This window comes from Narcine bancroftii, chromosome 6 (genome assembly GCF_036971445.1).
Source record: "Narcine bancroftii isolate sNarBan1 chromosome 6, sNarBan1.hap1, whole genome shotgun sequence".
NCBI lineage: Eukaryota > Metazoa > Chordata > Chondrichthyes > Torpediniformes > Narcinidae > Narcine > Narcine bancroftii.
The window spans coordinates 227,665,708-227,687,242 of NC_091474.1; the positions used below are offsets into that span (position 1 = coordinate 227,665,708).

At 43.1% G+C, this 21,535-nt stretch overlaps 21 non-coding genes and 12 pseudogenes across 21 annotated transcripts; all 33 read left to right on the forward strand.

Moving 5' to 3' along the window:
* Positions 1–290: 290 nt before the first annotated feature.
* On the forward strand, positions 291–409 carry LOC138738149 (5S ribosomal RNA; annotated as a pseudogene).
* Positions 410–745: 336 nt separating this feature from the next.
* On the forward strand, positions 746–864 carry LOC138738035 (5S ribosomal RNA). Its single transcript, XR_011341464.1, has one exon. It is a non-coding gene; the product is annotated as a 5S ribosomal RNA (ribosomal RNA).
* Positions 865–1,511: 647 nt separating this feature from the next.
* On the forward strand, positions 1,512–1,630 carry LOC138737968 (5S ribosomal RNA). Its single transcript, XR_011341397.1, has one exon. It is a non-coding gene; the product is annotated as a 5S ribosomal RNA (ribosomal RNA).
* A 653-nt stretch (positions 1,631–2,283) lies between these two features.
* On the forward strand, positions 2,284–2,402 carry LOC138738025 (5S ribosomal RNA). The gene has a single exon (XR_011341455.1). It is a non-coding gene; the product is annotated as a 5S ribosomal RNA (ribosomal RNA).
* Positions 2,403–3,053: 651 nt separating this feature from the next.
* On the forward strand, positions 3,054–3,172 carry LOC138737906 (5S ribosomal RNA). Its single transcript, XR_011341335.1, has one exon. It is a non-coding gene; the product is annotated as a 5S ribosomal RNA (ribosomal RNA).
* Positions 3,173–3,817: 645 nt separating this feature from the next.
* Positions 3,818–3,936, forward strand: LOC138738005 (5S ribosomal RNA). Its single transcript, XR_011341435.1, has one exon. It is a non-coding gene; the product is annotated as a 5S ribosomal RNA (ribosomal RNA).
* A 641-nt stretch (positions 3,937–4,577) lies between these two features.
* Positions 4,578–4,696, forward strand: LOC138738208 (5S ribosomal RNA; annotated as a pseudogene).
* Positions 4,697–5,034: 338 nt separating this feature from the next.
* On the forward strand, positions 5,035–5,153 carry LOC138737875 (5S ribosomal RNA). The gene has a single exon (XR_011341305.1). It is a non-coding gene; the product is annotated as a 5S ribosomal RNA (ribosomal RNA).
* A 643-nt stretch (positions 5,154–5,796) lies between these two features.
* Positions 5,797–5,915, forward strand: LOC138738139 (5S ribosomal RNA; annotated as a pseudogene).
* Positions 5,916–6,251: 336 nt separating this feature from the next.
* LOC138737991 (5S ribosomal RNA) lies at positions 6,252–6,370 on the forward strand. The gene has a single exon (XR_011341420.1). It is a non-coding gene; the product is annotated as a 5S ribosomal RNA (ribosomal RNA).
* A 645-nt stretch (positions 6,371–7,015) lies between these two features.
* Positions 7,016–7,134, forward strand: LOC138738026 (5S ribosomal RNA). Its single transcript, XR_011341456.1, has one exon. It is a non-coding gene; the product is annotated as a 5S ribosomal RNA (ribosomal RNA).
* A 651-nt stretch (positions 7,135–7,785) lies between these two features.
* LOC138737907 (5S ribosomal RNA) lies at positions 7,786–7,904 on the forward strand. The gene has a single exon (XR_011341336.1). It is a non-coding gene; the product is annotated as a 5S ribosomal RNA (ribosomal RNA).
* A 645-nt stretch (positions 7,905–8,549) lies between these two features.
* On the forward strand, positions 8,550–8,668 carry LOC138738007 (5S ribosomal RNA). The gene has a single exon (XR_011341437.1). It is a non-coding gene; the product is annotated as a 5S ribosomal RNA (ribosomal RNA).
* A 641-nt stretch (positions 8,669–9,309) lies between these two features.
* LOC138738209 (5S ribosomal RNA) lies at positions 9,310–9,428 on the forward strand (annotated as a pseudogene).
* A 338-nt stretch (positions 9,429–9,766) lies between these two features.
* Positions 9,767–9,885, forward strand: LOC138737876 (5S ribosomal RNA). The gene has a single exon (XR_011341306.1). It is a non-coding gene; the product is annotated as a 5S ribosomal RNA (ribosomal RNA).
* Positions 9,886–10,528: 643 nt separating this feature from the next.
* Positions 10,529–10,647, forward strand: LOC138738140 (5S ribosomal RNA; annotated as a pseudogene).
* A 336-nt stretch (positions 10,648–10,983) lies between these two features.
* Positions 10,984–11,102, forward strand: LOC138737872 (5S ribosomal RNA). Its single transcript, XR_011341302.1, has one exon. It is a non-coding gene; the product is annotated as a 5S ribosomal RNA (ribosomal RNA).
* Positions 11,103–11,747: 645 nt separating this feature from the next.
* LOC138738023 (5S ribosomal RNA) lies at positions 11,748–11,866 on the forward strand. The gene has a single exon (XR_011341453.1). It is a non-coding gene; the product is annotated as a 5S ribosomal RNA (ribosomal RNA).
* A 641-nt stretch (positions 11,867–12,507) lies between these two features.
* Positions 12,508–12,626, forward strand: LOC138738123 (5S ribosomal RNA; annotated as a pseudogene).
* Positions 12,627–12,960: 334 nt separating this feature from the next.
* On the forward strand, positions 12,961–13,079 carry LOC138738164 (5S ribosomal RNA; annotated as a pseudogene).
* A 338-nt stretch (positions 13,080–13,417) lies between these two features.
* Positions 13,418–13,536, forward strand: LOC138738038 (5S ribosomal RNA). Its single transcript, XR_011341467.1, has one exon. It is a non-coding gene; the product is annotated as a 5S ribosomal RNA (ribosomal RNA).
* Positions 13,537–14,181: 645 nt separating this feature from the next.
* Positions 14,182–14,300, forward strand: LOC138738039 (5S ribosomal RNA). Its single transcript, XR_011341468.1, has one exon. It is a non-coding gene; the product is annotated as a 5S ribosomal RNA (ribosomal RNA).
* Positions 14,301–14,945: 645 nt separating this feature from the next.
* LOC138738041 (5S ribosomal RNA) lies at positions 14,946–15,064 on the forward strand. The gene has a single exon (XR_011341470.1). It is a non-coding gene; the product is annotated as a 5S ribosomal RNA (ribosomal RNA).
* Positions 15,065–15,718: 654 nt separating this feature from the next.
* On the forward strand, positions 15,719–15,837 carry LOC138737969 (5S ribosomal RNA). Its single transcript, XR_011341398.1, has one exon. It is a non-coding gene; the product is annotated as a 5S ribosomal RNA (ribosomal RNA).
* A 653-nt stretch (positions 15,838–16,490) lies between these two features.
* Positions 16,491–16,609, forward strand: LOC138738284 (5S ribosomal RNA; annotated as a pseudogene).
* A 342-nt stretch (positions 16,610–16,951) lies between these two features.
* On the forward strand, positions 16,952–17,070 carry LOC138738124 (5S ribosomal RNA; annotated as a pseudogene).
* Positions 17,071–17,404: 334 nt separating this feature from the next.
* Positions 17,405–17,523, forward strand: LOC138738015 (5S ribosomal RNA). Its single transcript, XR_011341445.1, has one exon. It is a non-coding gene; the product is annotated as a 5S ribosomal RNA (ribosomal RNA).
* Positions 17,524–18,167: 644 nt separating this feature from the next.
* LOC138738027 (5S ribosomal RNA) lies at positions 18,168–18,286 on the forward strand. The gene has a single exon (XR_011341457.1). It is a non-coding gene; the product is annotated as a 5S ribosomal RNA (ribosomal RNA).
* A 645-nt stretch (positions 18,287–18,931) lies between these two features.
* Positions 18,932–19,050, forward strand: LOC138738142 (5S ribosomal RNA; annotated as a pseudogene).
* Positions 19,051–19,700: 650 nt separating this feature from the next.
* LOC138738258 (5S ribosomal RNA) lies at positions 19,701–19,819 on the forward strand (annotated as a pseudogene).
* A 338-nt stretch (positions 19,820–20,157) lies between these two features.
* On the forward strand, positions 20,158–20,276 carry LOC138738150 (5S ribosomal RNA; annotated as a pseudogene).
* Positions 20,277–20,612: 336 nt separating this feature from the next.
* LOC138738036 (5S ribosomal RNA) lies at positions 20,613–20,731 on the forward strand. The gene has a single exon (XR_011341465.1). It is a non-coding gene; the product is annotated as a 5S ribosomal RNA (ribosomal RNA).
* A 647-nt stretch (positions 20,732–21,378) lies between these two features.
* Positions 21,379–21,497, forward strand: LOC138737970 (5S ribosomal RNA). Its single transcript, XR_011341399.1, has one exon. It is a non-coding gene; the product is annotated as a 5S ribosomal RNA (ribosomal RNA).
* Positions 21,498–21,535: the final 38 nt, after the last annotated feature.

A 21,535-nucleotide genomic window follows, 5' to 3' on the forward strand; every position in this document is an offset into this window, starting at 1 on the left:
TGTCTCACTTTCTTTCTTTCTTTCTCTTCCTTTCATTCATTCTCTTTCAGTCTTTCTCATTCTTTCAGTCATACTCACTCAGTCACTGTCGCTCTGTCACTCACTTCTCTATCTCTCTCTCTGTCTCTCTCTCTCGCTCCCTCGGTCGCTCTCTGCCTCACTTCTCTTTCTCTTCCTCTTGGATTGGATCTATTGAAATGTTTTGCTTGTCTTATTTGTCCTGCGTGTGCAGCGGCACATGTGTGTGTGCTGGTGAATTGGTTAAGTGTTGTTGGAAGTAGACACCTGCCGCCTATGGCCATACTAGCCTGAAAACGCCCGATCTCGTCTGATCTCGGAAGCTTACCAGGCTCAGGCCTGGTCAGTACTTGGATGGGAGAGCGCCTGGGAATACCATGTGCTGTAGGCTTTTGGCTTTCAGCACCCACCCATTTTTCTTTCTTTCGATTTATCTATCTGTCTCACTTTCTTTCTTTCTTTCTCTTCCTTTCATTCATTCTCTTTCAGTCTTTGTCATTCTTTCACTCATACTCACTCACTCACTGTCGCTCTGTCACTCACTTCTCTATCTCTCTCTGTCTCTCTCTCTCGCTCCCTCGGTCGCTCTGTGCCTCACTTCTTTTTCTCTTCCTCTTGGATTGGCTCTATTGAAATGTTTTGCTTGTCTCATTTGTCCTGCGTGTGCAGCGGCACATGTGTGTGTTCTGGTGAATTGGTTAAGTGTTGTCAGAAGCAGACAGCTGCCGCCTACGGCCATACTAGCCTGAAAACGCCCGATCTCGTCTGATCTTTGAAGCTAAGCACGCTCAGTCCTGGTCAGTACTTGGATGGGAGACCGCCTGGGAATACCAGGTGCCGTAGGCTTTTGCCTCTCACTACCAACCCATTTTTCTTCTATTCTGCTTCTCTCTCTCTCTCTCTTTCTCTATATCTTTTTTCTCTTTCTTTCTCTCTTCCTTTCATTCCATCATTCATTCTCCTTTAATCCTTCTCATTCTTTCACATTATGCCTCATTCTATTTCTCAACCTACTTTGATGCACTCTTGCTTTCTTTCTCTCACTCACTCTTTCTCTATTTTATATCTCTCATACTCTCTCTCTTTTCTTTCCAATCTCTGTCACTCTCACTCTTTCTTTCTTTTATTCCTTCATTAATTCTTTCCCTTTTAATCCTTCTCATTCTTTAAGTAATCCTGCATCATTCTATCTCTTGCTTTGATCTACTTTCACACTGTCTTACTTTCTTGTCTCACTCACTTTTTCTCTATTTTCTATCTGTCACACTCTCTCTTTACTTTTATCTCTCTCAATCACTGTTGCTCTGTCTCTCTCTGTTTTTCACTCGCTCTCTCTCTCCCTCTGTCGCTCTCTGCTTCACTTCTCTCTCTCTAGGACTGTCTATATTGAAATGTTTTGCTTGTCTTATTTGTTGTATTGTTCCTGAGTGTGCAGTGGCATATGTGTGTGTGCTGGTGAGTTGGTTAAGGGGTGTCAGAAGCAGGCACCTGCTGCCTACGGCCATACTAGCCTGAAAACGCCCGATCTCGTCTGATCTCGGAAGCTAAGCACGCTCAGTCCTGGTCAGTACTTGGATGGGAGACCGCCTGGGAATACCAGGTGCCGTAGGCTTTTGCCTCTCACTACCAACCCATTTTTCTTCTATTCTGCTTCTCTCTCTCTCTCTCTTTCTCTATATCTTTTTTCTCTTTCTTTCTCTCTTCCTTTCATTCCATCATTCATTCTCCTTTAATTCTTCTCATTCTTTCACATTATGCCTCATTCTATTTCTCAACCTACTTTGATGCACTCTTGCTTTCTTTCTCTCACTCACTCTTTCTCTATTTTATATCTCTCATACTCTCTCTCTTTTCTTTCCTCTCTCTGTCACTCTCACTCTTTCTTTCTTTTATTCCTTCATTAATTCTTTCCCTTTTAATCCTTCTCATTCTTTAAGTAATCCAGCATCATTCTATCTCTTTCTTTAATCTACTTTCACACTCTCTTACTTTCTTGTCTCACTCACTTTTGCTCTATTTTCTATCTGTCACACTCTCTCTTTACTTTTCTCTCTCTCACTCACTGTTGCTCTGTCTCTCTCTGTCTTTCACTCGCTCTCTCTCTCCCTCGGTCGCTCTCTGCCTCACTTCTCTCTCTCCTCCTCTCGGATTGGCTCTATTGAAATGTTTTGCTTGTCTTATTTGTTGTATTGTTCCTGAGTGTGCAGTGGCATATGTGTGTGTGCTGGTGAGTTGGTTAAGGGGTGTCAGAAGCAGGCACCTGCCGCCTACGGCCATACTAGCCTGAAAACGCCCGATCTCGTCTGATCTCGGAATCTAAGCACGCTCAGTCCTGGTCAGTACTTGGATGGGAGACCGCCTGGGAATACCAGGTGCCGTAGGCTTTTGCCTCTCACTACCAACCCATTTTTCTTCTATTCTGCTTCTCTCTCTCTCTCTTTCTCTATATCTTTTTTCTCTTTCTTTCTCTCTTCCTTTCATTCCATCATTCATTCTCCTTTAATTCTTCTCATTCTTTCACATTATGCCTCATTCTATTTCTCAAGCTACTTTGATGCACTCTTGCTTTCTTTCTCTCACTCACTCTTTCTTTATTTTATATCTCTCATACTCTCTGTCTTTTCTTTCCTCTCTCTGTCACTCTCACTCTTTCTTTCTTTTATTCCTTCATTAATTCTTTCCCTTTTAATCCTTCTCATTCTTTAAGTAATCCTGCATCATTCTATCTCTTTCTTTAATCTACTTTCACACTCTCTTACTTTCTTGTCTCACTCACTTTTGCTCTATTTTCTATCTGTCACACTCTCTCTTTACTTTTCTCTCTCTCACTCACTGTTACTCTGTCTCTCTCTGTCTTTCACTCGCTCTCTCTCTCCCTCGGTCGCTCTCTGCCTCACTTCTCTCTCTCCTCCTCTCGGATTGGCTCTATTGAAATGTTTTGCTTGTCTTATTTGTTGTATTGTTCCTGAGTGTGCAGTGGCATATATGTGTGTGCTGGTGAGTTGGTTAAGGGGTGTCAGAAGCAGGCACCTGCCGCCTACGGCCATACTAGCCTGAAAACGCCCGATCTCGTCTGATCTCGGAAGCTAAGCACGCTCAGTCCTGGTCAGTACTTGGATGGGAGACCACCTGGGAATACCAGGTGCCGTAGGCTTTTGCCTCTCACTACCAACCCATTTTTCTTCTATTCTGCTTCTCTCTCTCTCTCTTTCTCTATATCTTTTTTCTCTTTCTTTCTCTCTTCCTTTCATTCCATCATTCATTCTCCTTTAATTCTTCTCATTCTTTCACATTATGCCTCATTCTATTTCTCAACCTACTTTGATGCACTCTTGCTTTCTTTCTCTCACCTACTCTTTCTCTATTTTATATCTCTCATACTCTCTCTCTTTTCTTTCCTCTCTCTGTCACTCTCACTCTTTCTTTCTTTTATTCCTTCATTAATTCTTTCCCTTTTAATCCTTCTCATTCTTTAAGTAATCCTGCATCATTCTATCTCTTTCTTTGATCTACTTTCACACTCTCTTACTTTCTTGTCTCACTCACTTTTTCTCTATTTTCTATCTGTCACACTCTCTCTTTACTTTTATCTCTCTCAATCACTGTTGCTCTGTCTCTCTCTGTTTTTCACTCGCTCTCTCTCCCCCTCTGTCGCTCTCTGCTTCACTTCTCTCTCTCTAGGACTGTCTATATTGAAATGTTTTGCTTGTCTTATTTGTTGTATTGTTCCTGAGTGTGCAGTGGCATATGTGTGTGTGCTGGTGAGTTGGTTAAGGGGTGTCAGAAGCAGGCACCTGCCGCCTACGGCCATACTAGCCTGAAAATGCCCGATCTCGTCTGATCTCGGAAGCTAAGCACGCTCAGTCCTGGTCAGTACTTGGATGGGAGACCGCCTGGGAATACCAGGTGCCGTAGGCTTTTGCCTCTCACTACCAACCCATTTTTCTTCTATTCTGCTTCTCTCTCTCTCTCTTTCTCTATATCTTTTTTCTCTTTCTTTCTCTCTTCCTTTCATTCCATCATTCATTCTCCTTTAATCCTTCTCATTCTTTCACATTATGCCTCATTCTATTTCTCAACCTACTTTGATGCACTCTTGCTTTCTTCTCTCACTCACTCTTTCTCTATTTTATATCTCTCATACCCTCTCTCTTTTCTTTCCTCTCTCTGTCACTCTCACTCTTTCTTTCTTTTATTCCTTCATTAATACTTTCCCTTTTAATCCTTCTCATTCTTTAAGTAATCCTGCATCATTCTATCTCTTGCTTTGATCTACTTTCACACCCTCTTACTTTCTTCTCTCACTCACTTTTTCTCTATTTTCTATCTGTCACACTATCTCTTTACTTTTATCTCTCTCACTCACTGTTGCTCTGTCTCTCTCTGTCTTTCACTCGCTCTCTCTCTCCCTCGGTCGCTCTCTGCCTCACTTCTCTTTCTCTTCCTCTTGGATTGGATCTATTGAAATGTTTTGCTTGTCTTATTTGTCCTGCGTGTGCAGCGGCACATGTGTGTGTGCTGGTGAATTGGTTAAGTGTTGTCAGAAGCAGACACCTGCCGCCTATGGCCATACTAGCCTGAAAACGCCCGATCTCGTCTGATCTCGGAAGCTTACCAGCCTCAGGCCTGGTCGGTACTTGTATGGGAGAGCGCCTGGGAATACCAGGTGCCATAGGCTTTTGGCTTTCAGCACCCACCCATTTTTCTTTCTTTCGATTTATCTATCTGTCTCACTTTCTTTCTTTCTTTCTCTTCCTTTCATTCATTCTCTTTCAGTCTTTGTCATTCTTTCACTCATACTCACTCACTCACTGTCGCTCTGTCACTCACTTCTCTATCTCTCTCTGTCTCTCTCTCTCTCGCTCTCTCGGTCGCTCTCTGCCTCACTTCTCTTTCTCTTCCTCTTGGATTGGCTCTATTGAAATGTTTTGCTTGTCTTATTTGTCCTGCGTGTGCAGTGGCACATGTGTGTGTGCTGGTGAATTGGTTAAGTGTTGTCAGAAGCAGACACCTGCCGCCTACGGCCATACTAGCCTGAAAACGCCCGATCTCGTCTGATCTCGGAAGCTAAGCACGCTCAGGCCTGGTCAGTACTTGGATGGGAGACCGCCTGGGAATACCAGGTGTCGTAGGCTTTTGCCTCTCACTACCAACCCATTTTTCTTCTATTCTGCTTCTCTCTCTCTCTCTTTCTCTATATCTTTTTTCTCTTTCTTTCTCTCTTCCTTTCATTCCATCATTCATTCTCTTTTAATTCTTCTCATTCTTTCACATTATGCCTCATTCTATTTCTCAACCTACTTTGATGCACTCTTGCTTTCTTTCTCTCACTCACTCTTTCTCTATTTTATATCTCTCATACTCTCTCTCTTTTCTTTCCTCTCTCTGTCACTCTCACTCTTTCTTTCTTTTATTCCTTCATTAATTCTTTCCCTTTTAATCCTTCTCATTCTTTAAGTAATCCTGCATCATTCTATCTCTTGCTTTGATCTACTTTCACACCCTCTTACTTTCTTGTCTCACTCACTTTTTCTCTATTTTCTATCTGTCACACTCTCTCTTTACTTTTATCTCTCTCAATCACTGTTGCTCTGTCTTTCTCTGTTTTTCACTCGCTCTCTCTCTCCCTCTGTCGCTCTCTGCTTCACTTCTCTCTCTCTAGGACTGTATATTGAAATGTTTTGCTTGTCTTATTTGTTGTATTGTTCCTGAGTGTGCAGTGGCATATGTGTGTGTGCTGGTGAGTTGGTTAAGGGGTGTCAGAAGCAGGCACCTGCTGCCTACGGCCGTACTAGCCTGAAAACGCCCGATCTCGTCTGATCTCGGAAGCTTACCAGGCTCAGGCCTGGTCGGTACTTGGATGGGAGAGCGCCTGGGAATACCAGGTGCCGTAGGCTTTTGGCTTTCAGCACCCACCCATTTTTCTTTCTTTCGATTTATCTATCTGTCTCACTTTCTTTCTTTCTTTCTCTTCCTTTCATTCATTCTCTTTCAGTCTTTCTCATTCTTTCACTCATACTCACTCACTCACTGTCGCTCTGTCACTCACTTCTCTATCTCTCTCTGTCTCTCTCTCTCGCTCCCTCGGTCGCTCTGTGCCTCACTTCTCTTTCTCTTCCTCTTGGATTGGCTCTATTGAAATGTTTTGCTTGTCTCATTTGTCCTGCGTGTGCAGCGGCACATGTGTGTGTGCTGGTGAATTGGTTAAGTGTTGTCAGAAGCAGACACCTGCCACCTACGGCCATACTAGCCTGAAAACGCCCGATCTCGTCTGATCTCGGAAGCTAAGCAGGCTCAGGCCTGGTCAGTACTTGGATGGGAGACAGCCTGGGAATACCAGGTGCCGTAGGCTTTTGCCTCTCACTACCAACCCATTTTTCTTCTATTCTGCTTCTCTCTCTCTCTCTTTCTCTATATCATTTTTCTCTTTCTTTCTCTCTTCCTTTCATTCCATCATTCATTCTCCTTTAATTCTTCTCATTCTTTCACATTATGCCTCATTCTATTTCTCAACCTACTTTGATGCACTCTTGCTTTCTTTCTCTCACTCACTCTTTCTCTATTTTATATCTCTCATACTCTCTCTCTTTTCTTTCCAATCTCTGTCACTCTCACTCTTTCTTTCTTTTATTCCTTCATTAATTCTTTCCCTTTTAATCCTTCTCATTCTTTAAGTAATCCTGCATCATTCTATCTCTTGCTTTGATCTACTTTCACACTCTCTTACTTTCTTGTCTCACTCACTTTTTCTCTATTTTCTATCTGTCACACTCTCTCTTTACTTTTATCTCTCTCAATCACTGTTGCTCTGTCTCTCTCTGTTTTTCACTCGCTCTCTCTCCCCCTCTGTCGCTCTCTGCTTCACTTCTCTCTCTCTAGGACTGTCTATATTGAAATGTTTTGCTTGTCTTATTTGTTGTATTGTTCCTGAGTGTGCAGTGGCATATGTGTGTGTGCTGGTGAGTTGGTTAAGGGGTGTCAGAAGCAGGCACCTGCCGCCTACGGCCATACTAGCCTGAAAACGCCCGATCTCGTCTGATCTCGGAATCTAAGCACGCTCAGTCCTGGTCAGTACTTGGATGGGAGACCGCCTGGGAATACCAGGTGCCGTAGGCTTTTGCCTCTCACTACCAACCCATTTTTCTTCTATTCTGCTTCTCTCTCTCTCTCTTTCTCTATATCTTTTTTCTCTTTCTTTCTCTCTTCCTTTCATTCCATCATTCATTCTCCTTTAATTCTTCTCATTCTTTCACATTATGCCTCATTCTATTTCTCAAGCTACTTTGATGCACTCTTGCTTTCTTTCTCTCACTCACTCTTTCTTTATTTTATATCTCTCATACTCTCTGTCTTTTCTTTCCTCTCTCTGTCACTCTCACTCTTTCTTTCTTTTATTCCTTCATTAATTCTTTCCCTTTTAATCCTTCTCATTCTTTAAGTAATCCTGCATCATTCTATCTCTTTCTTTAATCTACTTTCACACTCTCTTACTTTCTTGTCTCACTCACTTTTGCTCTATTTTCTATCTGTCACACTCTCTCTTTACTTTTCTCTCTCTCACTCACTGTTACTCTGTCTCTCTCTGTCTTTCACTCGCTCTCTCTCTCCCTCGGTCGCTCTCTGCCTCACTTCTCTCTCTCCTCCTCTCGGATTGGCTCTATTGAAATGTTTTGCTTGTCTTATTTGTTGTATTGTTCCTGAGTGTGCAGTGGCATATATGTGTGTGCTGGTGAGTTGGTTAAGGGGTGTCAGAAGCAGGCACCTGCCGCCTACGGCCATACTAGCCTGAAAACGCCCGATCTCGTCTGATCTCGGAAGCTAAGCACGCTCAGTCCTGGTCAGTACTTGGATGGGAGACCACCTGGGAATACCAGGTGCCGTAGGCTTTTGCCTCTCACTACCAACCCATTTTTCTTCTATTCTGCTTCTCTCTCTCTCTCTTTCTCTATATCTTTTTTCTCTTTCTTTCTCTCTTCCTTTCATTCCATCATTCATTCTCCTTTAATTCTTCTCATTCTTTCACATTATGCCTCATTCTATTTCTCAACCTACTTTGATGCACTCTTGCTTTCTTTCTCTCACCTACTCTTTCTCTATTTTATATCTCTCATACTCTCTCTCTTTTCTTTCCTCTCTCTGTCACTCTCACTCTTTCTTTCTTTTATTCCTTCATTAATTCTTTCCCTTTTAATCCTTCTCATTCTTTAAGTAATCCTGCATCATTCTATCTCTTTCTTTGATCTACTTTCACACTCTCTTACTTTCTTGTCTCACTCACTTTTTCTCTATTTTCTATCTGTCACACTCTCTCTTTACTTTTATCTCTCTCAATCACTGTTGCTCTGTCTCTCTCTGTTTTTCACTCGCTCTCTCTCCCCCTCTGTCGCTCTCTGCTTCACTTCTCTCTCTCTAGGACTGTCTATATTGAAATGTTTTGCTTGTCTTATTTGTTGTATTGTTCCTGAGTGTGCAGTGGCATATGTGTGTGTGCTGGTGAGTTGGTTAAGGGGTGTCAGAAGCAGGCACCTGCCGCCTACGGCCATACTAGCCTGAAAATGCCCGATCTCGTCTGATCTCGGAAGCTAAGCACGCTCAGTCCTGGTCAGTACTTGGATGGGAGACCGCCTGGGAATACCAGGTGCCGTAGGCTTTTGCCTCTCACTACCAACCCATTTTTCTTCTATTCTGCTTCTCTCTCTCTCTCTTTCTCTATATCTTTTTTCTCTTTCTTTCTCTCTTCCTTTCATTCCATCATTCATTCTCCTTTAATCCTTCTCATTCTTTCACATTATGCCTCATTCTATTTCTCAACCTACTTTGATGCACTCTTGCTTTCTTCTCTCACTCACTCTTTCTCTATTTTATATCTCTCATACCCTCTCTCTTTTCTTTCCTCTCTCTGTCACTCTCACTCTTTCTTTCTTTTATTCCTTCATTAATACTTTCCCTTTTAATCCTTCTCATTCTTTAAGTAATCCTGCATCATTCTATCTCTTGCTTTGATCTACTTTCACACCCTCTTACTTTCTTCTCTCACTCACTTTTTCTCTATTTTCTATCTGTCACACTATCTCTTTACTTTTATCTCTCTCACTCACTGTTGCTCTGTCTCTCTCTGTCTTTCACTCGCTCTCTCTCTCCCTCGGTCGCTCTCTGCCTCACTTCTCTTTCTCTTCCTCTTGGATTGGATCTATTGAAATGTTTTGCTTGTCTTATTTGTCCTGCGTGTGCAGCGGCACATGTGTGTGTGCTGGTGAATTGGTTAAGTGTTGTCAGAAGCAGACACCTGCCGCCTATGGCCATACTAGCCTGAAAACGCCCGATCTCGTCTGATCTCGGAAGCTTACCAGCCTCAGGCCTGGTCGGTACTTGTATGGGAGAGCGCCTGGGAATACCAGGTGCCATAGGCTTTTGGCTTTCAGCACCCACCCATTTTTCTTTCTTTCGATTTATCTATCTGTCTCACTTTCTTTCTTTCTTTCTCTTCCTTTCATTCATTCTCTTTCAGTCTTTGTCATTCTTTCACTCATACTCACTCACTCACTGTCGCTCTGTCACTCACTTCTCTATCTCTCTCTGTCTCTCTCTCTCTCGCTCTCTCGGTCGCTCTCTGCCTCACTTCTCTTTCTCTTCCTCTTGGATTGGCTCTATTGAAATGTTTTGCTTGTCTTATTTGTCCTGCGTGTGCAGTGGCACATGTGTGTGTGCTGGTGAATTGGTTAAGTGTTGTCAGAAGCAGACACCTGCCGCCTACGGCCATACTAGCCTGAAAACGCCCGATCTCGTCTGATCTCGGAAGCTAAGCACGCTCAGGCCTGGTCAGTACTTGGATGGGAGACCGCCTGGGAATACCAGGTGTCGTAGGCTTTTGCCTCTCACTACCAACCCATTTTTCTTCTATTCTGCTTCTCTCTCTCTCTCTTTCTCTATATCTTTTTTCTCTTTCTTTCTCTCTTCCTTTCATTCCATCATTCATTCTCTTTTAATTCTTCTCATTCTTTCACATTATGCCTCATTCTATTTCTCAACCTACTTTGATGCACTCTTGCTTTCTTTCTCTCACTCACTCTTTCTCTATTTTATATCTCTCATACTCTCTCTCTTTTCTTTCCTCTCTCTGTCACTCTCACTCTTTCTTTCTTTTATTCCTTCATTAATTCTTTCCCTTTTAATCCTTCTCATTCTTTAAGTAATCCTGCATCATTCTATCTCTTGCTTTGATCTACTTTCACACCCTCTTACTTTCTTCTCTCACTCACTTTTTCTCTATTTTCTATCTGTCACACTCTCTCTTTACTTTTATCTCTCTCAATCACTGTTGCTCTGTCTTTCTCTGTTTTTCACTCGCTCTCTCTCTCCCTCTGTCGCTCTCTGCTTCACTTCTCTCTCTCTAGGACTGTATATTGAAATGTTTTGCTTGTCTTATTTGTTGTATTGTTCCTGAGTGTGCAGTGGCATATGTGTGTGTGCTGGTGAGTTGGTTAAGGGGTGTCAGAAGCAGGCACCTGCTGCCTACGGCCGTACTAGCCTGAAAACGCCCGATCTCGTCTGATCTCGGAAGCTTACCAGGCTCAGGCCTGGTCGGTACTTGGATGGGAGAGCGCCTGGGAATACCAGGTGCCGTAGGCTTTTGGCTTTCAGCACCCACCCATTTTTCTTTCTTTCGATTTATCTATCTGTCTCACTTTCTTTCTTTCTTTCTCTTCCTTTCATTCATTCTCTTTCAGTCTTTCTCATTCTTTCACTCATACTCACTCACTCACTGTCGCTCTGTCACTCACTTCTCTATCTCTCTCTGTCTCTCTCTCTCGCTCCCTCGGTCGCTCTGTGCCTCACTTCTCTTTCTCTTCCTCTTGGATTGGCTCTATTGAAATGTTTTGCTTGTCTCATTTGTCCTGCGTGTGCAGCGGCACATGTGTGTGTGCTGGTGAATTGGTTAAGTGTTGTCAGAAGCAGACACCTGCCGCCTACGGCCATACTAGCCTGAAAACGCCCGATCTCGTCTGATCTCGGAAGCTAAGCAGGCTCAGGCCTGGTCAGTACTTGGATGGGAGACCGCCTGGGAATACCAGATGCCGTAGGCTTTTGCCTCTCACTACCAACCCATTTTTCTTCTATTCTGCTTCTCTCTCTCTCTCTTTCTCTATATCATTTTTCTCTTTCTTTCTCTCTTCCTTTCATTCCATCATTCATTCTCCTTTAATTCTTCTCATTCTTTCACATTATGCCTCATTCTATTTCTCAACCTACTTTGATGCACTCTTGCTTTCTTTCTCTCACTCACTCTTTCTCTATTTTATATCTCTCATACTCTCTCTCTTTTCTTTCCAATCTCTGTCACTCTCACTCTTTCTTTCTTTTATTCCTTCATTAATTCTTTCCCTTTTAATCCTTCTCATTCTTTAAGTAATCCTGCATCATTCTATCTCTTGCTTTGATCTACTTTCACACTCTCTTACTTTCTTGTCTCACTCACTTTTTCTCTATTTTCTATCTGTCACACTCTCTCTTTACTTTTATCTCTCTCAATCACTGTTGCTCTGTCTCTCTCTGTTTTTCACTCGCTCTCTCTCCCCCTCTGTCGCTCTCTGCTTCACTTCTCTCTCTCTAGGACTGTCTATATTGAAATGTTTTGCTTGTCTTATTTGTTGTATTGTTCCTGAGTGTGCAGTGGCATATGTGTGTGTGCTGGTGAGTTGGTTAAGGGGTGTCAGAAGCAGGCACCTGCCACCTACGGCCATACTAGCCTGAAAATGCCCGATCTCGTCTGATCTCGGAAGCTAAGCACGCTCAGTCCTGGTCAGTACTTGGATGGGAGACCGCCTGGGAATACCAGGTGCCGTAGGCTTTTGCCTCTCACTACCAACCCATTTTTCTTCTATTCTGCTTCTCTCTCTCTCTCTTTCTCTATATCTTTTTTCTCTTTCTTTCTCTCTTCCTTTCATTCCATCATTCATTCTCCTTTAATCCTTCTCATTCTTTCACATTATGCCTCATTCTATTTCTCAACCTACTTTGATGCACTCTTGCTTTCTTCTCTCACTCACTCTTTCTCTATTTTATATCTCTCATACTCTCTCTCTTTTCTTTCCTCTCTCTGTCACTCTCACTCTTTCTTTCTTTTATTCCTTCATTAATACTTTCCCTTTTAATCCTTCTCATTCTTTAAGTAATCCTGCATCATTCTATCTCTTGCTTTGATCTACTTTCACACCCTCTTACTTTCTTCTCTCACTCACTTTTTCTCTATTTTCTATCTGTCACACTATCTCTTTACTTTTATCTCTCTCACTCACTGTTGCTCTGTCTCTCTCTGTCTTTCACTCGCTCTCTCTCTCCCTCGGTCGCTCTCTGCCTCACTTCTCTTTCTCTTCCTCTTGGATTGGATCTATTGAAATGTTTTGCTTGTCTTATTTGTCCTGCGTGTGCAGCGGCACATGTGTGTGTGCTGGTGAATTGGTTAAGTGTTGTCAGAAGTAGACACCTGCCGCCTACGGCCATACTAGCCTGAAAACGCCCGATCTCGTCTGATCTCGGAAGCTTACCAGGCTCAGGCCTGGTCAGTACTTGGATGGGAGAGCGCCTGGGAATACCATGTGCTGTAGGCTTTTGGCTTTCAGCACCCACCCATTTTTCTTTCTTTCGATTTATCTATCTGTCTCACTTTTTTCTTTCTTTCTCTTCCTTTCATTCATTCTCTTTCAGTCTTTGTCATTCTTTCACTCATACTCACTCACTCACTGTCGCTCTGTCACTCACTTCTCTATCTCTCTCTGTCTCTCTCTCTCGCTCCCTCGGTCGCTCTCTGCCTCACTTCTTTTTCTCTTCCTCTTGGATTGGCTCTATTGAAATGTTTTGCTTGTCTCATTTGTCCTGCGTGTGCAGCGGCCATGTGTGTGTTCTGGTGAATTGGTTAAGTGTTGTCAGAAGCAGACAGCTGCCGCCTACGGCCATACTAGCCTGAAAACGCCCGATCTCGTCTGATCTCGGAAGCTTACCAGGCTCAGGCCTGGTCGGTACTTGGATGGGAGAGCGCCTGGGAATACCAGGTGCCATAGGCATTTGGCTTTCAGCACCCACCCATTTTTCTTTCTTTCGATTTATCTATCTGTCTCACTTTCTTTCTTTCTTTCTCTTCCTTTCATTCATTCTCTTTCAGTCTTTCTCATTCTTTCACTCATACTCACTCACTCACTGTCGCTCTGTCACTCACTTCTCTATCTCTCTGTGTCTCTCTCTCTCTCGCTCTCTCGGTCGCTCTGTGCCTCACTTCTCTTTCTCTTCCTCTTGGATTGGCTCTATTGAAATGTTTTGCTTGTCTTATTTGTCCTGCGTGTGCAGCGGCACATGTGTGTGTGCTGGTGAATTGGTTAAGTGTTGTCAGAAGCAGGCACCTGCTGCCTACGGCCATACTAGCCTGAAAACGCCCGATCTCGTCTGATCTCGGAATCTAAGCACGCTCAGTCCTGGTCAGTATTTGGATGGGAGACCGCCTGGGAATACCAGGTGCCGTAGGCTTTTGCCTCTCACTACCAACCCATTTTTCTTCTATTCTGCTTCTCTCTCTCTCTCTTTCTCTATATCTTTTTTCTCTTTCTTTCTCTCTTCCTTTCATTCCATCATTCATTCTCCTTTAATTCTTCTCATTCTTTCACATTATGCCTCATTCTATTTCTCAACCTACTTTGATGCACTCTTGCTTTCTTTCTCTCACTCACTCTTTCTCTATTTTATATCTCTCATACTCTCTCTCTTTTCTTTCCAATCTCTGTCACTCTCACTCTTTCTTTCTTTTATTCCTTCATTAATTCTTTCCCTTTTAATCCTTCTCATTCTTTAAGTAATCCTGCATCATTCTATCTCTTGCTTTGATCTACTTTCACACTCTCTTACTTTCTTGTCTCACTCACTTTTTCTCTATTTTCTATCTGTCACACTCTCTCTTTACTTTTATCTCTCTCAATCACTGTTGCTCTGTCTCTCTCTGTTTTTCACTCGCTCTCTCTCTCCCTCTGTCGCTCTCTGCTTCACTTCTCTCTCTCTAGGACTGTCTATATTGAAATGTTTTGCTTGTCTTATTTGTTGTATTGTTCCTGAGTGTGCAGTGGCATATGTGTGTGTGCTGGTGAGTTGGTTAAGGGGTGTCAGAAGCAGGCACCTGCCGCCTACGGCCATACTAGCCTGAAAACGCCCGATCTCGTCTGATCTCGGAATCTAAGCACGCTCAGTCCTGGTCAGTATTTGGATGGGAGACCGCCTGGGAATACCAGGTGCCGTAGGCTTTTGCCTCTCACTACCAACCCATTTTTCTTCTATTCTGCTTCTCTCTCTCTCTCTTTCTCTATATCTTTTTTCTCTTTCTTTCTCTCTTCCTTTCATTCCATCATTCATTCTCCTTTAATTCTTCTCATTCTTTCACATTATGCCTCATTCTATTTCTCAACCTACTTTGATGCACTCTTGCTTTCTTTCTCTCACTCACTCTTTCTCTATTTTATATCTCTCATACTCTCTCTCTTTTCTTTCCAATCTCTGTCACTCTCACTCTTTCTTTCTTTTATTCCTTCATTAATTCTTTCCCTTTTAATCCTTCTCATTCTTTAAGTAATCCTGCATCATTCTATCTCTTGCTTTGATCTACTTTCACACTGTCTTACTTTCTTGTCTCACTCACTTTTTCTCTATTTTCTATCTGTCACACTCTCTCTTTACTTTTATCTCTCTCAATCACTGTTGCTCTGTCTCTCTCTGTTTTTCACTCGCTCTCTCTCTCCCTCTGTCGCTCTCTGCTTCACTTCTCTCTCTCTAGGACTGTCTATATTGAAATGTTTTGCTTGTCTTATTTGTTGTATTGTTCCTGAGTGTGCAGTGGCATATGTGTGTGTGCTGGTGAGTTGGTTAAGGGGTGTCAGAAGCAGGCACCTGCCGCCTACGGCCATACTAGCCTGAAAACGCCCGATCTCGTCTGATCTCGGAATCTAAGCACGCTCAGTCCTGGTCAGTATTTGGATGGGAGACCGCCTGGGAATACCAGGTGCCGTAGGCTTTTGCCTCTCACTACCAACCCATTTTTCTTCTATTCTGCTTCTCTCTCTCTCTCTTTCTCTATATCTTTTTTCTCTTTCTTTCTCTCTTCCTTTCATTCCATCATTCATTCTCCTTTAATTCTTCTCATTCTTTCACATTATGCCTCATTCTATTTCTCAAGCTACTTTGATGCACTCTTGCTTTCTTTCTCTCACTCACTCTTTCTTTATTTTATATCTCTCATACTCTCTCTCTTTTCTTTCCTCTCTCTGTCACTCTCACTCTTTCTTTCTTTTATTCCTTCATTAATTCTTTCCCTTTTAATCCTTCTCATTCTTTAAGTAATCCTGCATCATTCTATCTCTTTCTTTAATCTACTTTCACACTCTCTTACTTTCTTGTCTCACTCACTTTTGCTCTATTTTCTATCTGTCACACTCTCTCTTTACTTTTCTCTCTCTCACTCACTGTTGCTCTGTCTCTCTCTGTCTTTCACTCGCTCTCTCTCTCCCTCGGTCGCTCTCTGCCTCACTTCTCTCTCTCCTCCTCCTCTCGGATTGGCTCTATTGAAATGTTTTGCTTGTCTTATTTGTTGTATTGTTCCTGAGTGTGCAGTGGCATATATGTGTGTGCTGGTGAGTTGGTTAAGGGGTGTCAGAAGCAGGCACCTGCCGCCTACGGCCATACTAGCCTGAAAACGCCCGATCTCGTCTGATCTCGGAAGCTAAGCACGCTCAGTCCTGGTCAGTACTTGGATGGGAGACCGCCTGGGAATACCAGGTGCCGTAGGCTTTTGCCTCTCACTACCAACCCATTTTTCTTCTATTCTGCTTCTCTCTCTCTCTCTCTTTCTCTATATCTTTTTTCTCTTTCTTTCTCTCTTCCTTTCATTCCATCATTCATTCTCCTTTAATTCTTCTCATTCTTTCACATTATGGCTCATTCTATTTCTCAACCTACTTTGATGCACTCTTGCTTTCTTTCTCTCACTCACTCTTTCTCTATTTTATATCTCTCATACTCTCTCTCTTTTCTTTCCTCTCACTGTCACTCTCACTCTTTCTTTCTTTTATTCCTTCATTAATTCTTTCCCTTTTAATCCTTCTCATTCTTTAAGTAATCCTGCATCATTCTATCTCTTTCTTTAATCTACTTTCACACTCTCTTACTTTCTTGTCTCACTCACTTTTGCTCTATTTTCTATCTGTCACACTCTCTCTTTACTTTTCTCTCTCTCACTCACTGTTGCTCTGTCTCTCTCTGTCTTTCACTCGCTCTCTCTCTCCCTCGGTCGCTCTCTGCCTCACTTCTCTCTCTCCTCCTCTCGGATTGGCTCTATTGAAATGTTTTGCTTGTCTTATTTGTTGTATTGTTCCTGAGTGTGCAGTGGCATATGTGTGTGTGCTGGTGAGTTGGTTAAGGGGTGTCAGAAGCAGGCACCTGCTGCCTACGGCCGTACTAAACTGAAAACGCCCGATCTCGTCTGATCTCGGAAGCTTACCAGGCTTTGGCCTGGTCGGTACTTGGAAGGGAGAGCGCCTGGGAATACCAGGTGCCGTAGGCTTTTGGCTTTCAGCACCCACCCATTTTTCTTTCTTTCGATTTATCTATCTGTCTCACTTTCTTTCTTTCTTTCTCTTCCTTTCATTCATTCTCTTTCAGTCTTTCTCATTCTTTCAGTCATACTCACTCAGTCACTGTCGCTCTGTCACTCACTTCTCTATCTCTCTCTCTCTCTGTCTCTCTCTCTCGCTCCCTCGGTCGCTCTCTGCCTCACTTCTCTTTCTCTTCCTCTTGGATTGGATCTATTGAAATGTTTTGCTTGTCTTATTTGTCCTGCGTGTGCAGCGGCACATGTGTGTGTGCTGGTGAATTGGTTAAGTGTTGTCAGAAGTAGACACCTGCCGCCTACGGCCATACTAGCCTGAAAACGCCCGATCTCGTCTGATCTCGGAAGCTTACCAGGCTCAGGCCTGGTCAGTACTTGGATGGGAGAGCGCCTGGGAATACCATGTGCTGTAGGCTTTTGGCTTTCAGCTCCCACCCATTTTTCTTTCTTTCGATTTATCTATCTGTCTCACTTTCTTTCTTTCTCTTCCTTTCATTCATTCTCTTTCAGTCTTTGTCATTCTTTCACTCATACTCACTCACTCACTGTCGCTCTGTCACTCACTTCTCTATCTCTCTGTGTCTCTCTCTCTCTCGCTCTCTCGGTCGCTCTCTGCCTCACTTCTCTTTCTCTTCCTCTTGGATTGGATCTATTGAAATGTTTTGCTTGTCTTATTTGTCCTGCGTGTGCAGTGGCACATGTGTGTGTGCTGGTGAATTGGTTAAGTGTTGTCAGAAGCAGACACCTGCTGCCTACGGCCATACTAATCTGAAAACGCCCGATCTCGTCTGATCTCGGAAGCTAAGCACGCTCAGGCCTGGTCAGTACTTGGATGGGAGACCGCCTGGGAATACCAGGTGCCGTAGGCTTTTGCCTCTCACTACCAACCCATTTTTCTTCTATTCTGCTTCTCTCTCTCTCTCTTTCTCTATATCTTTTTTCTCTTTCTTTCTCTCTTCCTTTCATTCCATCATTCATTCTCCTTTAATCCTTCTCATTCTTTCACATTATGCCTCATTCTATTTCTCAACCTACTTTGATGCACTCTTGCTTTCTTCTCTCACTCACTCTTTCTCTATTTTATATCTCTCATACTCTCTCTCTTTTCTTTCCAATCTCTGTCACTCTCACTCTTTCTTTCTTTTATTCCTTCATTAATTCTTTCCCTTTTAATCCTTCTAATTCTTTAAGTAATCCTGCATCATTCTATCTCTTGCTTTGATCTACTTTCACACCCTCTTACTTTCTTCTCTCACTCACTTTTTCTCTATTTTCTATCTGTCACACTCTCTCTTTACTTTTATCTCTCTCAATCACTGTTGCTCTGTCTCTCTCAGTTTTTCACTCGCTCTCTCTCTCCCTCTGTCGCTCTCTGCTTCACTTCTCTCTCTCTAGGACTGTCTATATTGAAATGTTTTGCTTGTCTTATTTGTTGTATTGTTCCTGAGTGTGCAGTGGCATATGTGTGTGTGCTGGTGAGTTGGTTAAGGGGTGTCAGAAGCAGGCACCTGCCGCCTACGGCCATACTAGCCTGAAAACGCCCGATCTCGTCTGATCTCGGAATCTAAGCACGCTCAGTCCTGGTCAGTACTTGGATGGGAGACCGCCTGGGAATACCAGGTGCCGTAGGCTTTTGCCTCTCACTACCAACCCATTTTTCTTCTATTCTGCTTCTCTCTCTCTCTCTTTCTCTATATCTTTTTTCTCTTTCTTTCTCTCTTCCTTTCATTCCATCATTCATTCTCCTTTAATTCTTCTCATTCTTTCACATTATGCCTCATTCTATTTCTCAACCTACTTTGATGCACTCTTGCTTTCTTTCTCTCACTCACTCTTTCTTTATTTTATATCTCTCATACTCTCTGTCTTTTCTTTCCTCTCTCTGTCACTCTCACTCTTTCTTTCTTTTATTCCTTCATTAATTCTTTCCCTTTTAATCCTTCTCATTCTTTAAGTAATCCAGCATCATTCTATCTCTTTCTTTAATCTACTTTCACACTCTCTTACTTTCTTCTCTCACTCACTTTTTCTCTATTTTCTATCTGTCACACTCTCTCTTTACTTTTATCTCTCTCAATCACTGTTGCTCTGTCTCTCACAGTTTTTCACTCGCTCTCTCTCTCCCTCTGTCGCTCTCTGCTTCACTTCTCTCTCTCTAGGACTGTCTATATTGAAATGTTTTGCTTGTCTTATTTGTTGTATTGTTCCTGAGTGTGCAGTGGCATATGTGTGTGTGCTGGTGAGTTGGTTAAGGGGTGTCAGAAGCAGGCACCTGCCGCCTACGGCCATACTAGCCTGAAAATGCCCGATCTCGTCTGATCTTTGAAGCTAAGCACGCTCAGTCCTGGTCAGTACTTGGATGGGAGTCCGCCTGGGAATACCAGGTGCCGTAGGCTTTTGCCTCTCACTACCAACCCATTTTTCTTCTATTCTGCTTCTCTCTCTCTCTCTTTCTCTATATCTTTTTTCTCTTTCTTTCTCTCTTCCTTTCATTCCATCATTCATTCTCCTTTAATCCTTCTCATTCTTTCACATTATGCCTCATTCTATTTCTCAACCTACTTTGATGCACTCTTGCTTTCTTCTCTCACTCACTCTTTCTCTATTTTATATCTCTCATACACTCTCTCTTTTCTTTCCTCTCTCTGTCACTCTCACTCTTTCTTTCTTTTATTCCTTCATTAATACTTTCCCTTTTAATCCTTCTCATTCTTTAAGTAATCCTGCATCATTCTATCTCTTTCTTTAATCTACTTTCACACTCTCTTACTTTCTTGTCTCACTCACTTTTGCTCTATTTTCTATCTGTCACACTCTCTCTTTACTTTTCTCTCTCTCACTCACTGTTGCTCTGTCTCTCTCTGTCTTTCACTCGCTCTCTCTCTCCCTCGGTCGCTCTCTGCCTCACTTCTCTCTCTCCTCCTCTCGGATTGGCTCTATTGAAATGTTTTGCTTGTCTTATTTGTTGTATTCTTCCTGAGTGTGCAGTGGCATATGTGTGTGTGCTGGTGAGTTGGTTAAGGGGTGTCAGAAGCAGGTACCTGCTGCCTACGGCCGTACTAGACTGAAAACGCCCGATCTCGTCTGATCTCGGAAGCTTACCAGGCTCAGGCCTGGTCGGTACTTGGATGGGAGAGCGCCTGGGAATACCAGGTGCCATAGGCTTTTGGCTTTCAGCACCCACCCATTTTTCTTTCTTTCGATTTATCTATCTGTCTCACTTTCTTTCTTTCTTTCTCTTCCTTTCATTCATTCTCTTTCAGTCTTTCTCATTCTTTCAGTCATACTCACTCAGTCACTGTCGCTCTGTCACTCACTTCTCTATCTCTCTCTCTGTCTCTCTCTCTCGCTCCCTCGGTCGCTCTCTGCCTCACTTCTCTTTCTCTTCCTCTTGGATTGGATCTATTGAAATGTTTTGCTTGTCTTATTTGTCCTGCGTGTGCAGCGGCACATGTGTGTGTGCTGGTGAATTGGTTAAGTGTTGTTGGAAGTAGACACCTGCCGCCTATGGCCATACTAGCCTGAAAACGCCCGATCTCGTCTGATCTCGGAAGCTTACCAGGCTCAGGCCTGGTCAGTACTTGGATGGGAGAGCGCCTGGGAATACCATGTGCTGTAGGCTTTTGGCTTTCAGCACCCACCCATTTTTCTTTCTTTCGATTTATCTATCTGTCTCACTTTCTTTCTTTCTTTCTCTTCCTTTCATTCATTCTCTTTCAGTCTTTGTCATTCTTTCACTCATACTCACTCACTCACTGTCGCTCTGTCACTCACTTCTCTATCTCTCTCTGTCTCTCTCTCTCGCTCCCTCGGTCGCTCTGTGCCTCACTTCTTTTTCTCTTCCTCTTGGATTGGCTCTATTGAAATGTTTTGCTTGTCTCATTTGTCCTGCGTGTGCAGCGGCACATGTGTGTGTTCTGGTGAATTGGTTAAGTGTTGTCAGAAGCAGACAGCTGCCGCCTACGGCCATACTAGCCTGAAAACGCCCGATCTCGTCTGATCTTTGAAGCTAAGCACGCTCAGTCCTGGTCAGTACTTGGATGGGAGACCGCCTGGGAATACCAGGTGCCGTAGGCTTTTGCCTCTCACTACCAACCCATTTTTCTTCTATTCTGCTTCTCTCTCTCTCTCTCTTTCTCTATATCTTTTTTCTCTTTCTTTCTCTCTTCCTTTCATTCCATCATTCATTCTCCTTTAATCCTTCTCATTCTTTCACATTATGCCTCATTCTATTTCTCAACCTACTTTGATGCACTCTTGCTTTCTTTCTCTCACTCACTCTTTCTCTATTTTATATCTCTCATACTCTCTCTCTTTTCTTTCCAATCTCTGTCACTCTCACTCTTTCTTTCTTTTATTCCTTCATTAATTCTTTCCCTTTTAATCCTTCTCATTCTTTAAGTAATCCTGCATCATTCTATCTCTTGCTTTGATCTACTTTCACACTGTCTTACTTTCTTGTCTCACTCACTTTTTCTCTATTTTCTATCTGTCACACTCTCTCTTTACTTTTATCTCTCTCAATCACTGTTGCTCTGTCTCTCTCTGTTTTTCACTCGCTCTCTCTCTCCCTCTGTCGCTCTCTGCTTCACTTCTCTCTCTCTAGGACTGTCTATATTGAAATGTTTTGCTTGTCTTATTTGTTGTATTGTTCCTGAGTGTGCAGTGGCATATGTGTGTGTGCTGGTGAGTTGGTTAAGGGGTGTCAGAAGCAGGCACCTGCTGCCTACGGCCATACTAGCCTGAAAACGCCCGATCTCGTCTGATCTCGGAAGCTAAGCACGCTCAGTCCTGGTCAGTACTTGGATGGGAGACCGCCTGGGAATACCAGGTGCCGTAGGCTTTTGCCTCTCACTACCAACCCATTTTTCTTCTATTCTG